This window comes from Ambystoma mexicanum, chromosome 3q (assembly GCF_040938575.1).
Source record: "Ambystoma mexicanum isolate Mex_15411 chromosome 3q, UKY_AmexF1_1, whole genome shotgun sequence".
NCBI lineage: Eukaryota > Metazoa > Chordata > Amphibia > Caudata > Ambystomatidae > Ambystoma > Ambystoma mexicanum.
The window spans coordinates 1,026,239,431-1,026,254,996 of record NC_090926.1 but is presented as its reverse complement, the minus strand read 5'-3'; the positions used below and the strand labels follow the sequence as shown (position 1 = coordinate 1,026,254,996).

The 15,566-nt window shown below is 50.7% G+C and overlaps 1 protein-coding gene across 1 annotated transcript in view; it reads right to left on the bottom strand.

Moving 5' to 3' along the window:
* Window positions 1-15,566, bottom strand: part of TBC1D16 (TBC1 domain family member 16) — a 1,332,482-nt gene that overhangs the window by 136,960 nt on the left and 1,179,956 nt on the right. The gene's annotated exons all lie outside the window — the stretch shown is intronic.

The window sequence follows — 15,566 nt, the reverse complement described above, 5'->3', positions numbered from 1 at the left end:
ACTTTAAGGAGCTGACACAACCCAGAGCTAGAACAATTCGAAAGAGACTCAGCAGGAAGAGTTAGGAGAGATTAAAACCCGGGCCAGATTAGGAAGAGTACAGGAGAGAGTGGTAGGTGAGGACAGAGCAGGTACTACCTTATCTGAGTAAAGGCAGAGTGATGACAGTGCAGGAGGGACATGGCGAGCAGGAGAGAGCAGGAATATTGCAGGAGGGATGGGGAAGAACAGCAACAGCAGGACCCAGCAGGAGACAAAGTAGAACAATGTAGCAGAAGTATGGCAGAGAAGGCGAGTGTTACAATTAACAGGGCACGCTAATTTAAACCCATTTAATTGCACATTACTAATTGAAAACGTGTTCGCTACCATCGTGAGGATATTCACGTTGAGAATCAAGTTAATAACTCACTCTGTCAGATGACTGGAAAAGCAGTAATTGCGTTATCGTATTTGTGAGTGATAGGAAGGAAAGTAGAGCGCAGGGCACACACATCATGCTCAGTAGAGCACCCACTGGCATAATGAAATCTCCTCAAGGGTGGACTGAGAACCACAAGAGGCCCTGGAAATAGTTATGAAAGTGGCCCCATATTACATATTTTTGGAAAGCCCAACCCTTTTCCTTTGAGAAAATGTGGAAATAAAATAGGTAACCACACAAAAGAGGCCCAGGGTGCAGAGGACTACCGGGAAATCTCCAGAGTTCCCCATAGGCCAGTCCCCCCCTGAAAGCCTCTTCTTTTACAGAGGAACTGAACGCCACTGTCAGCACTACAGTTTTACTAGCATTGAATCTTCTATAGCTTCACACTTTTATACTTTCTCATGGATAGTGGAGGAATCCTGGAGCGCTGACTGTTTCAATGTCTTCGGTTCTGACTTCAGCGGCCATTTTATGAATGCTTTGCCTTCTACAACATCACAAAGTAAAAATAAAATTGCCATTTTAGCTTCCTTTTCCTGCTATCAATAGGATCTGCGGTTGTTTTATCATTGTGAGGCTTACTGGCGTTTAGGAGGATGTTATAACAGTTTCGTTTTTAGTTTCAATACAAGTAGATTTCATAACAGATATTTTTTCCTCAAATGTTAATCTTATTTGTTAAATAGTCTTATCATTAATATGCATTTTATCAAATGCATAGCTTCATTTGCTTTAGTGCTTTATCGTAGGTTGAAACACATGAGGGAAAGAACAAATAATTGGTTGGCTTTCGCTCTTCAACCTTTGAGCACGTTATAGATAACCTATCATATCACTGTTTGGGGGAAACACTCAACATCTACCCCTTCCAGCAAGGAGTCAGGGCCCATCACTATCCTTGATGTTCACAAAGAGTTTCACATGTATTGACTCCAGCCTCACTGGTGCAGGGCTGGTGCCAACCCAACTCTGCTAGACATTGATGCATGGGGTGACTTCACCCCGGTCTGTCAGATTGAGAACTCAGCACTGACCCCTTCCATGTTCAGGCAGAGAGCAGGAGCACTTTCAAGTCTTTAAAAGCGAGCTTGGCACAGACAACTTAGACAAGGTCGAGGACCTGACCTTGTCAGAAAGGGGGATGGAGATCAAGGTCCAGTTCTACCTCTGGCAAGAGCCGGGAGGACCCAAGTTCCTGTAACCCCCTCTTTTGTCCATATGTATCTGTGCAGTACCATGTCTCCTACCATGCCTATTATCAAAAATGCTCACTAGTGTTTCTCTTCTTGTTTCAGCACCACAAGACTATCATACTGACCAAACCGAGCAAGATGCAGCTAACATCAGCCATACCAGGAAGGGTCCGACTGAGCAACTCTAATGCCCATTAGCATTACGGGGTGGAAGGGAGAAAGAGTTTGAGAGAGGGGGGGGGGCGAGAGAGAGAGAGACGCAAGGGGAACCTGCAAGCGTACACACCAGTTCCCACAACTACTTTGTGCCTCTTGGAGAGACAGCCAGCTGCTCCTGAACACATCCACTAAACCACCAGGGAAAACCAAGACTTACCTATAACAGTGGAAATCTGTTCCCTCTAAGATACGAACAGTTACAAGAGACTTTTACATGGCGAGGGCCCATGGGACCAGTGTGCAGGGTTTAATCTGTTATTTAAATATTCTATCTACAGGTACACCGCCTAGTGCAGAGAAAAATAACCAGATTGTTTAGGGAACGAGAACCAATCCCTGAGGAGAGAGGGGTATTTAAGAGGACAGAGGAAACAGGAAATAGTGGGTATACCCGGTGATGTAAGTAGTGGAGAAGGAGGAGGAAGACCAACAGACCAGCAGGATGGAGAAGGTGAAGGAGCAGCAGACGGTGGAGGGAGTGTTAGAACAGGTGAGGTATTGGTTAGGTCTGAACAAGAGTTGCCAAAGCCAACAGGCAAATTATAAGTGTCGCAAAATCAGATAATAATAATAATAATAAAAAAAAATCCTTAGCAGACCCTCTCCCAATCCAACCAATTTATGGAAAGTCTAGAGGAGGATCATTGAGCAGCCTCCACTGCTTACAGTCAGGAAAGGGAGAGGTTGGATAAGGGCTTCATGCCGGTTAAACACTACGAGGCTGGGGGCGTAGCAACAGGTATGTTTGCTCATCCCTGTGCTCTGATTTGCCTAAGAACCACTTGTCGTGGTGCTGGGTCTATTCAGATACTCACAAGACTTCGGAGACAGTGTGTAAGCGGTCCTGTGCCGTGAACCCCGCAGATGGGGTCTCCTGAACCAGGGCAACCTTTTTCCCTAAGTAGCTCTCTAGCTGTTCAGGAGTACAGCCAGAGTTGCAGTTAGAGCAAAAGAGCAATTCACACCACCTTGATGTGCACCAGCCTGAAAAGAATAATGATATTGTTTTAGTATCGCTTAAGATGATAAGGTAAATACTATAACCGTGATACTCAGACTAACCTGTAGAAAAGGAACTTGAGCCAGAAGGTAGCTAAGGTTCTGCTCTATGGATATTTCTCCAACTAATAACCAAAATCCAAAAAATGTCAAAGAAACCAAACAATCAACATCCAAGAACTTGGAGGACAAAATAAGAAACAGGAAGGTTAGTAAGGACCTACCAGGTCAGAACGAAGATGCTCTAGAGGCTGTACTATAGCCACCAATATCAGCAAAGCATCTGGTCCTGGGAAGGTGCTTGTAGAAACGGTCCGCTGATATGTCCAGAATAAAGAAAAAGAAAAACGAACAAAAGGTAGTCACCAAATCCAAGGGATATCTAAAACAATCCGTGTAGTGGCCCGGGATCAGTTCAAGGAGTAAGGCACTGTTTAATGTCCAGGATACCTGAAGGGTATTATCTTTTCCTGTTGCGGCATGAACGCCACAAGAAAGACCAAGCAACAAGAATCGCGGGTTTGTGTAAGTTACCGCATGCAGGCAGAGCTTAGCTGAACGCGTATCACAGGGTCACAGAGAATGAAAGTACTGCCATGCAGGCAGGAATCCTCTGCAGAAAGATGAAAAGACAACAGCTGTCAGGTGAGTGAAGAGTGGGGGCAAAGAGGGATAGGAATCCGCTTGCAAGTGATGAAGGGAACTTCAAAAGAGTTTTGGAGAAACAGCCGTGAAGGTTGTAAATGCCACATCAATCAGAAGAAACGCCCCCATAGAAGGGGATTGCTTTTAAGGATTCCGGAATGATGTCCTCACAGCGACGTCTCCTTGCGTCGGGTTAGCCATGAAGATGGAGGCATTACCCGATGCGAGTGAGAAGCCATAGAACCGATAAGCCTGCATCTACAGAGCTGAAGGAGGCGGCAGGGCAACTGCCACTTGCACAATAAAGACAACGGGCGCTGAAGTCGTCAACCATGCCCACCTTCCCTGGAGTGGCGCTTCTTGACACCACCATAGAAGTTCCTGAAATAACTGTTCTCCCTTTTCTTGAGCCTTGATGAAGGAAGTCCAAGGGTCTTGGGTGCAGAGGTCACTTTTGGCATCAGGTTTTTGGGTCCAGCTTCATCGCAGTTCCGTGCTCCGATGGATCGGTGCTGGACAGCTCGAAACCACTACTAGACTGAAGAAAGGACCACCACTCCTGAGAAAACATCCGAGGTCCCCTGGACACCATGCAGGTGGCAATCAGCGATGGACGCTCCAAAAATTTCATTTGTTTCATAAATCAAGTATCAGAGGTGTCTCAAGGCTCATTTCGGGACAACGACTGATGCTGCAAGGTTAGAGTTGGTCAACCCACAAGATGGTTTCCGGGATGCTTCAGAAGTCTTTGAGGCCAGAATTCTAAAGCAAAGGTTGTGACTAGCTATTCCCACTGGACCAGGGATAGAAGCACTGATGAATGCTTTCAGGAGATGAGCAAAGGAACAGGACTTTTCTGGGTCGGTTGAAGAAGATGCTGCAGGCTGGGTGCCAACAACAATTTCCGATTTCCATTCAGGATGCTCCTCTTTGTAGGGGTCTTTTCTCCAACGACGATCTGAAGAATGGCTTTAGGAATTACCTTTTTATACAAGAATGGAGCTGGAGTCGCCGCCAAGTCCGCCAATGGTGAGATCTGGAAAGCCTTGGGCCGACACATTTGCAGAGCAACAAAAAAACTCTTTAGCATGGGGGTGGATTGGCACTGGACAAACCCAGACCCCACATCCAGCCACACATGCAGAACGTCACTTTCCTCAGGAAAGGGTTTCCATAAATGGCAATTTCAGCACTTTGAGAGCAGGAAGAAGGCCAAACAACAAAGCAGTAAAATGCAAAAGTGCAGGAGACAACAAAAACAAAACGGTAGAAAAGTATCCGCTGCCACCAGCCCATCCTGGACACATGTTAGTAACCAAAAAGTTATAATTAAAACAGCTGCTTAGACACACAAAGGGCCTCATTACAAGTTGTGTGGAATGCGTTTAACGGCGCCGGTAATTGTGCCGGAAAACGCATTCCGCATTATTAGGAGGTTCCCTCGCGGGACCCGATGTGGACGTCTGGTTTATCCAGACGTCCATAGCGGGATCCGCGAGGGAACCAGGGAGCTAACAACGGGCCCTCTTGTAATGGGCCCATTGTTAGCTCCCTCCCCATTCCCATTGAGCCCTATGGGGGCTCGAATGGGAATGGGTAAGGTCTGGGTTCCCTGAAGGGGGAAACACCGGGCCCTCCATACTCGGAATGGCCCGGTATTTCCCCATTCAGGGAACCCGAACACGGTTTTGGAGGCAGCCATGGCGCCAATAGCGCCATGGCTACCTCCAAAGTCGTAATGCGGCCCCAAGTGTTTGGACAACACTTCACAGAAGGTGATGTGTGCAAGGAAAAGTAAACTGAAAATGTTACAATGGAGAATAGATTTCTCCTACACTGATAGTGATAGGGATTGATTGGTACCACAAAAACAGAGATTAGCAAGGCAAATGAAGTAAGAAGACTTTACTTGACCTCAAAGGTCAGTATAGGTTCAAAATAAGAGAAAAAGCCAGAGTGGCACATTGATGTCTATGGAGGGAAAGCAGCAAAAAGAAAATATTTCCTAACGCTGTTCAAGGCTCATGTTTCCCTAGGACTACTGATCACATAACTTCACCCAAAACACATCACACCTGAAATGTGATTGAAGTCTAACAAACTTCGAAGAGGCTTGGCTATGTCAAATACTTGTAAGCTTTGGAGCCCCCATCCTTTTCTGAAATGTTGTTAATTCCCATTTTATAAAATATAAATCTAGATAAGACAGTTAGCAAATGCATGCAATCATTTGTGTGGGGGACAAGGGACATGACATGTCAGAGGAGGAGTGCAACAGCAAAGTGGTGGAGAGGGCAGATTTCAGATCAAGGATAGAGACTTCATGGCAGTGCCAGGAAAGACAGGCCAACGATTGTAAAGGTGCAGGGGAAGGATTGTGACCAGAACATGGGGACACTTTTCGACAGGAAAACAGAGCCATTCTGGCAAGAAATGATCCAGAACATGGCGAAGTCTGCAGCTTGGTCGCTCACGAATTCCTGTAGAATAAATTAAGCCTCTCCACTTAATTTCTAAGAAAAGAAACTAATGGAAGCTGTGCTGATGCCCCCATAAATAAAAATCACTCAAAATGACTTTCCAGTAGAGGAGAGCATGATCAACAATGAAAGCCTGGAGGTTATTAAATGAAGCGATTTCAGACCTAAGCGGGCAATGTATAAACATTCCGGTATGCACATCACAGGGAGAAATAAAGATTTGAGTTAGCATTACTTCTATACTCACTGAGATGGGTGTGGCTATATTAATTGATTCAATGAAAAAACTTTGTTAAAAGGGACATTATGGTTAAGTTGCGCTACTAAAAACCTATGAAATTCATTGAAAAAAACTTTGTTACAGGGACGTTATAGTTCCAAGTAAAACCGAAAAATCCCTGAAATTCGCCAGTTATGGTAAGCTAAGCAACCATAACTCACGCCACCACCGTGCACTATTAAGACTAACACCCATGACATCAAAGATGACATCACAAATGCCATTGATGCCGTTAGTTGACGCAGAACCCGGAATATCAACACACATCATCTCACAACGCAGCACGCCCCAATTTCGAATATAAAACTATACTTTTAAAAGAAATAGCAAAACTGTACAATTTGTAAAGTAGTTTTATTTCACAATAAACATCCAGCGATTGCCATATTCAAGCAAATAGGTAATTTTTTTCTTTATTCGCGATCCACAAATGTTTATCGTGAATCGCAAGGCTTTTGCATCAGCTTGGCGCTAGGCCACCGTAAACGATGTCAGGTTGCTCCTTATCGCTGGTACCGCGTAAGGGCATATTGGTCCATGACGATCATCCCAAAAGATCGTCATTGTGATACAGCCATTCACGTGTACCTGCAGCTGCCGATTAAAGAACCCATCAGTTGGTATCTGGAATCGATGACAATTGCAGAAAGGCAGGATGTAGCTATTTGAAAAACATAACAGAAATGTGTCTCAGTAGCCAATCTTTATTGCAATTTATCATTTTACCCATTAATTGAGCCCCGTGTTAAAACCAAGAATGAACACACACAGTTGCTTCAGAGGTTAGTGCTATGAAATATGTGTAGCGCGAAATGGGATGCGAATGCCAACGCTACAATCAGGGAGCAAGCTAAGTGCAAGAAGAACACAGACTACATTTTAATTAAATATTAGCGTTGAATTACGCATTTGTGGAACGTGGGGGAACCCACTAGTGGACTACACGCATCTCGATACGGAACTGCCCATGTGGGCGAGAAAAAGGCCACTACTTCCACACGCGGTATTTGCGTGTCGTTGCAATATGACACAAACAACAACCGAGTACAATGTAAGGCAGCAATAACGGTCGACGAATGATAAATTGACTCTATAAAATGGTTCAAAGTAAAACTTACATAATATTTGGCATTTCCATTCTCTGGACGTAAAGCTGACACTCCGTTCAGGGCAACACATTTTTATAAAGTAAAATTACATGTTCCTTGTCTAGTTTTGGAATGGTGAACCTTATCATACTCAACAGTGTTACATCCCTCCCTTCACGCATTCCTTTTCGAATGTTAGCTTTGGTTCAAGGTCAAAAAACAATTGAACCTTATACTGTGTACAATGCGTGGGTTTCCTCAGCTCGGAAGCAAAAATTGAGCACCGCTGACCTTAACTCACAATGGCAGAAAATAGCACTTTACAACGTAGTGCATTAGAAATATTTTTTTTGAAAGATATGATTTTTTTCCTACCATTCACCAATGCGGCCGACATTTCTACGGATTTACTTTGTTCCTATGGAGAACTTGCACTCTCCCAGAGACTCCCACAGGCAGGCCAGACCACCTGTCACCTCAGCCCATCTGCTCTTCACACACCAAATCACGTGAACATTTTTTGCAAGCAGCAAATCTGGAGCCCTGACAAAATGTGCTTGTATGAGAATGTCCTATAATGTGCACACGTATGTTTGTACTATCCCACTTTGTGTCACTAGCGAGGTGAACGGTGGGGGGGTCTTGCCACCTTACAAATACAGACACAGAGCAAATACGTAATAATAATGTCTGCATTCCCATAGTAACTTAGGGTAGGACCCAAACTTGCGTAAATATGCAAAAAAACAAGGGGGATCCTGGGAGTCTCTCTGCCAGACAGTAGTCCTGGGTGCGAGAGCCTTAACCAAATTCTTTAGCTCGCTATCTTTCACAGAGGAGAAATATCCCAATCATATCACTCTTTGCCCTGCTAAGGGGCAGTCCAGCACTGAAAAGCTAGACAATTGTCCTCTGAACAAGAGTACCAACAGCAACCCCAGACACGTGTTTCGGTCTGGTTACACCTCATCACTAGGGTGGAGCTGTGCCTCTCTAAAAATAGTGGCCAAGGGGTCAACGTCTGGATTGCCCTAGTAAATTACGGTGAGACCCAGAGTTACTTAAATATGCAAAGAACAAGGGATGTCCTGGGATTGCTATTGGTACTCTTCTTCAGAGGAAAATTGGACTCACAAACACCACAGCTTAACACACCCATTCAACCTGACCATACACAGCAATCCAACATTTTTGCTTCCATGGGTATCTTATGCTGCAGCGCTTCTTGCCAAACACTACAATCTTGACTGCATGGCCTGGCCAAAACTCTTCATACAGCCTCACCAAAAGAAACACTAAGGGGGTAATTCATAGAATTTTGCGCACAAGTGGCGCACGCGGCTGGCGCACAGTGTGTGCGTGCGAATGTCTGCGAGTGGGGTATGTGTATAACTGGGGTTCGCGGGAAGTTTCACACGCGATAGGCGCTGTGCAAGCTGAGTACGTGTATTACTGGGGTTCGCGGGAAGTTTCACACGCAATTGGAGCAGGGTACGTGTATTACGGGGTTCGCGGGAAGTTTCACACGCTAAAGGGCTGTGCGAGTGGGGTACGTGTATTCCTGGGGTTCTCGTAAAGTTTTACATGCGAAAGGGCCCTGTGCGAGTGGGGTACATGTATTCCTGTGGTTCGCGTGAAGTTTTACACGCGAAAGTGCAACGCCCGTGCGCGATATGTCACAGACGTGCTTACGCGCTAAGGGCCTTTGGTCCAATGAAATCTCGTAAGTGTGCTTACCCGCTTAGGGCCTTGCCTCGAATTACACGCTGACGTGCAATTTTTTCATGTGCCAAATCACTCTGTATCAAGCTGGCCACGCATACACACACGGAAGACCACGCTCCTGCCCTGAAGGCCATTTTCCTGCCCCCCAGAGCCCCGAGCACGCTCCCACCTGCCAGCTGCTGCTGCCTGACTGTCTGCTGCCCACGTGCCCTGCTATTTGGTGCCTGCACATCAGCCATCTGCAGGGGTCCAGTTGCTGTGTCCACCCCTGCTGGAACAGAAGCCTCCCGACTGGGATGCCATCGCTCCACAGCCCAGCCCCAGGACCCAGTTGCCCACCCACTCCTGCCTCTGGGGTTGCGATGTCGGGCACATCTCCATCTGGCACCACTGGCAACCCCCAGCCAGAGAGGCAGAGGGCCACGAGCTTCACTGCCACCGAAGTTGGTGTCCTGGTGGAGCATGTCCTGGGGCATTATGATGCCCTCTTCGGAACATCACGCGCCAACAAGGAAGGACGGGAGAGGATCTGGGACGACGTAGTGGTTGCCATCAACGCAGAGGGGGTGGCAACCCGTGACATCAAGCACGTCAACAACGCTGGGAGGACTTCAGATCCAGGACCCTCCACAAGGCCCGGCGCCTCGCAAAGGGGGGCCGGGCACGCATGAGTAACATCCAGATGAGGGTACTGGAACGCATAGGCCCAGCGCTCCATGCCCAGATCCTTCGGAGGCAGACCCGTCTGGAGTTGAGTGGTAAGTGGCCAAGCATTGCTGTGTGAGACAGGGCATGTTGCAGTGTGCTTGTAGTCTGATGCTTGCCTGTATGTGTGACATAGGCCATGTATGGATGTGTGTGTGCAGGGACGTCATGGTCATGCATGTGAGACCAGTTATGTGTGAACTACATGGTTGGTGCATGTGTTTTAATGCAACATGGGGAGCTCTATGCGGAATGCACACATGAAAGCATGGCTGTCTCTGTTCCTGGACATGAAGGGGGGGTGAGGAATGGGTGCTGATGTCATGTACATGTATGGTGCACATGTGTGTGTGTGTGTGTGTGCCTGAGAAGTGTGTGTGTGACTTTGAAACGCCATGGATGCATGTGACTTTGAAGGCAACATCTTGGTTTACAGGGGCCCTTCTACATGGATGTTGATTGAAGGCGCCAGGACTGTTTCTGCATGTGTGTTGTGTGCATTCACCCATGTGTTGCGGAATGACAGGATAGAAGTGACATTTGACAGTGCCACTCATGTGTTATTGCTTCCTGTCTAGGGTATTTTGTACTGTACCCTGATGCTTGTGTTCTATGTCTCCCTCTACGCAGCGTCAAGTGAAGAAGAGGGCGGGGACGGCGCTGTGGAGCCAAGCGGCTGGGGATGCCTCCACTGGGCGGGGACGCAAGGCCCAGCCACCCTCCCAGGAATTACCATCATCCGGGAGAGAGGGGGCTGGTGCTGCGTCTGCCACAACGGCTGTGGCGGAAGGGCCGGGTGAGCCCCCAGAGGGGCTTCCAATGGCGGAAGACGGTGTGGAGACATCCAGGTTGGTGGTCTCCACAGAGGAGGAGGAGCCCGCTACTGAGCCACACATGGGGCCTGGTGGGGGTAGTACCACTGGTGCAAGTGGTGCAGCCCAGGGCCAGGGGGCAGCACAGGTCACCGCGGAGGGGCCTGTGCATGTCGCTGTCCTTGACCCTGTGACTGCACCACCATTCACCACCAGGGCGGCCCCGTCCCAGGCCCGTCCGCAGGTAGGGGAGAGTGCCATGTCATCTGCCTCTCCACTACCTGCGGATGAGGGGTCCCACGAACGTATGGGCTCCGTCCTGGTTGGTGTCACGTTGCGCACGTGTGTCATTCGTGATGACGTGTGTTCTTCCTGGGCGGAGAACGCACGCCATCACGGAGAACAGCGTTGTGACGTGGCACTGCTGGGAGGGGTCCTGGTTGGTGGGTTCCTACATGTGTCGCGCACTCTGGCGGACCTCTCCTCCTCTGTGGAGACTATGCGCCAGTCGTTCTCCACACTGTCTTCCGGCCCAGATTCCACTAGGGCCCCCTGTGGACCTGGCCCAACCAACACAGCCAGCTTGGTGGAGCGCACACGCCTGCCACAGTCGGGAGTCGGCGGCCCAGCAGGGGTGGACACCACAACTGGAGACCAGCTGATGGAGGATGTGCGGGCACCATTAGACACGGCACATGGACAGCAGCAGCAGGAGCAGGCTCTAGGTGTGAGCAATGATGGCTCGGGGCCATCAACATCGGAGGGGCAGGCATCGGCCAGAGGGCAGGAGGACCCAGGAATGGTAGTGTCTTCCGTGTGGCACCGGTTGGGCCAGCAGATAGGTGCGGAGCGGCGGTGGGCGGAAGAGGCGCGGCTCACCATGGTCAGGGCAGAGTCCTCCATGCGTCGGGCTTTTAGGCGGGCAGAGTGTCTCGAGGCAACTCGCAGGGAGTTGGAACAGGCCATGAGTGCCTCCTTGCGAGACCCCGGGGCCAGGACAGAGGCCCGCCTCCGGCAAATAGACATGGAGTTCGATGATGCCCTGGCCACCACAGAGTGAGCCGCTGGACTTGCCCGCCGCCATTGTATATAGTTAGATAGTGTTAGGTTTCCTTTTGTTTTTTCTTTATTTTGGTTGCGCTTGGACAATGCACCACGTTTTTCTATATAGTTTTTTATTAGGTAGTATTTTTGATAGGTTTCATTTCATCAGTTGGGCTCATGGACCCTGGATTGTTCATCTGTACATAGTTCACCATTGGATTGTTCTCTTTTTTTATTTTCACCATGGAGCAATGGTTTTCACTTTCTTTTTTCCCTTGGATTTGCTTTGTTGGACTGTGACTTTGGACACCATTTCTTTTGGATTTCTTTGGATTATGATTTCTTGTTTTTTATTCTTTTACGGACATGCAGCATTTCTTTTATTATTCCCATTGTTGTGTGTTGGATTTAGATTACATTCATGTTGTTTTTAATACATTTCTTTCTTCATACTTCGATGTGTGGTATTATCTCATTGGTTTCATGCATGTTATGATATGAGTTTTCACATTCACTTGCACCCATTGTGTGTGTGACGGACATGTGTTCATTTACATACTTACCAGTGGGGTTGTATCATGTAATTGCCTTTTCTATGTGGGTGGATGCAATACTTGGTTGGGTGTTTGGGCTGGGGAGGCTGGCCATAAGGGCCATGATTGAGGATCGTCATGACCTGGGGGCAGGGGGACATGGGTGGGGGCCTGCTGGCAGGTGCCCTGCACTGCTGGGGGTGCAAGGGGGCATGAGTGGGGGCCTGCTGGCAGGTGCCCTGCACTGCTGGGGCGTAGGGGTGCAAGGGGACATGAGTGGGGGCCTGCTGGCAGGTGCCCTGCACTGCTGGGGGGTGGGGGTGCAGGGGGACATGAGTGGGGGCCTGCTGGCAGGTGCCCTGCACTGCTGGGGGGTGGGGATGCAGGGGGACATGAGTGGGGGCCTGCTGGCAGGTGCCCTGCACTGCTGGGTGGTGGGGGTGCAGGGGGACATGAGTGGGGGCCTGCTGGCAGGTGCCCTGCACTGCTGGGGGTGGGGGTGCAGGGGGACATGAGTGGGACATGAGTGGGGGCCTGCTAGCAGGTGCCCCTCAGTGCTGGGGGGTGGGGGTGCAAGGGGACATGAGTGGGGGCCTGCTGGCAGGTGCCCCTCAGTGCTGGGGGGTGGGGGTGCAAGGGGACATGAGTGGGGGCCTGCTGGCAGGTGCGTCTCAGTGCTGGGGGGTGGGGGTGCAGGGGGACAAGAGTGGGGGCCTGCCGGCAGGTGCCCTGCACTGCTGGGGGGTGGGGGTGCAGAGGGACATGAGTGGGACATGAGTGGGGGCCTGCTGACAGGTGCCCTGCACTGCTGGGGGTGGGGGTGCAAGGGGACATGAGTGGGGGCCTGCTGGCAGGTGCCCCTCAGTGCTGGGGGGGTGGGGGTACAAGGGGGACATGAGTGGGGGCCTGCTGGCAGGTGCCCTGCACTGCTGGGGGTTGGGGGTGCAAGGGGACATGAGTGGGGGCCTGCTGGCAGGAGCCCCTCAGTGCTGGGGGTGGGGGTGCAAGGGTGACATGAGTGGGGGCCTGCTGGCAGGTGCCCTGCACTGCTGGGGGGTGGAGATGCAAGGGGACATGAGTGGGGGCCTGCTGGCAGGTGCCCTGCACTGCTGGGGGGTGGGGGTGCAGGGGGACATGAGTGGGGGCCTGCTGGCAGGTGCCCTGCACTGCTGGGGAGTGGGGGTGCAAGGGGACATGAGTGGGAGCCTGCTGGCAGGTGCCCCGCAGTGTTGGGGGGTAGGGGTGAAAGGGGACATGAGTGGGGGCCTGCTGGCAGGTGCCCTGCACTGCTGGGGGGTGGGGGTGCAGGGGGACATGAGTGGGGGCCTGCTGGCATGTGCCCTTCAGTGCTGGGGGTGGGGGTGCTGGGGGACATGAGTGGGGCCTGCTGGCAGGTGCCCCTCAGTGCTGGGGGTGGGGGTGCTGGGGGACATGAGTGGGGGCCTGCTGGCAGGTGCCCAGCACTGCTGGGGGTGGGGGTGCAAGGGGACATAAGTGGGGGCCTGCTGGCAGGTGCCCTGCACTGCTGGGGGGTGGGGGTGCAGGGGGACATGAGTGGGACATGAGTGGGGGCCCGATGGCAGGTGCCCTGCACTGTTGGGGGGTGGGGGTGCAAGGGGAAATGAGTGGGGGCCTGCTGGCAGGTGCCCTGCACTGCTGGGGGTGGGGGTGCAGGGGGTCATGTGTTGGTGATCAGTAGTGCAAGCTGACATGTGGCTTGGCTGGGGGGCATGCCCATATGATATGGCATTTATAACGCGCCTATACACAAGTGTTTCAAGGCGCGACAAGGCAGGGGGGGAACAAGGGGAGACAGACAACGATCCTACTAGGCCAGGTGTCATTCAGATCGCGCAAGTGCAAGGGAAGAGGGGAGGGGAAAAGTGCAAGGGGGAAAGGGAGAGGAGAAGTGCAGTACAGGGTTAGTAGAATAACAAAATAAATAATAAGGGCCAGCTGGTGGCAAGTGCAAGGTAAGTGCATACAAGTGCTGGGAAGGGGGGCTGTAGGGATACAGAGACAGTCCCACAGTGCAAGGGGTTGCCAGGGAGGCAGTGCAAGGGAGAGTGGCTGGGCCAAGGACTGAGATTCGGTGAGTGGCCCGGATTGCAGATTCAGTGCAGTTTCAGTAATTTTAGCAGGGGAGAGGGGGGAGAGAAAGCGGAGGCAAAGAGGAAGGTTTTGAGGTGCTTCCGGAACCGGAGATGGTTCTCCTTAAGTTTCACAGAGGCAGGAAGGCTGTTCCAGAGGGTGGCCCCTGCTGCGGAGAGAGATCTACCCCCAAATTGTTGCTTGGAGAAGCAGCTGACCCTGAGGGAGTTGGAGGCGGATGAGCAAAGGGCTCGAGAAGGAAGATATTTAGGAAGAGAGAGTTGAAGGTATTTTGTCCAAGGCCCCAGAAGGCCTTGTGGACAATGCAGAGGGTTTTGAACTTAATACTCGCAGCCACTGGGAGCCAGTGTATTGATTTCAGTCCTGGAGAGATACGCCCCTGGGCTTGAGGCCAAGGACAAGTCTCGCGGTCCTGTTCTGGATGAGTTGCAAAGGGCAGAGAGTAGAAGCAGGCAGATTTAGATAGAGGCTGTTGCAGTAGTGCAGCTTCGGAAGAACCAGGGCTCTAGAGACAGTGAGCTTCTGGGGGAAGGAGAGGAAAGGAAGGATACCTCTGAGGAGGTGTAGCTGGTAGTGTGACTTCTTAGAGACGTTGGATATGTGAGGAGAGAAGGAGAGTGTGGAGTCAAAGTTGACCCCGAGGTTTTTTGCCTTGCAGGTAGGAGCAGGAAGAGGGCCAAGATAGGCTGCCAGAGAGCTGCAGGGAAGGAGGGAGTGGGTGTGTCGATGAGTAGAATCTCAGTCTTACTGGCATTAAGGCAGAGGTCATTTGCGGCACACCATTCCTGGATAGCAGAAAGACAGTCAGAGATGAGGGAAGGAGAAGAGGAGGCCGAGGGCAGACGGAAAATGAGCTGGGTATCATACGCATAGCACTGGAAGTTGGGGCATAGAGCGGCAATGCGGTGGGCAAGAAGGGCCAGGTACTGGTTAAACAGCCAGGGAGAGGGGTTAGATCCCTGGGGGACACTACAGGTAGAGAAAAAGATGTCAGAGAGGAAGGAAACCAGTTAGACCTGGGAGGGTCGATTGGAGAGGAAAGAGGTCAGCCACGCCAGAGCCTGACCAATGATCCCCAGGTTATCACGGTTGAGCAGGATGGTATGATTGACAGTATCAAAGGCAGAAGAGAGATCAAGCAGAATGAGAACACATGGAGTAATAGAGTCGAGGTTCGAGAGCAGGTCCTCAGGGATGTTCAGGAGAGCAGTTTCCGTGCTTCTGGCAGCTCTGAAGACAGACTGATGGTCGTGGAGACTACCCACAGATTCAGTATGAGGATTAAGCTGGGAGATGGCCAGCTT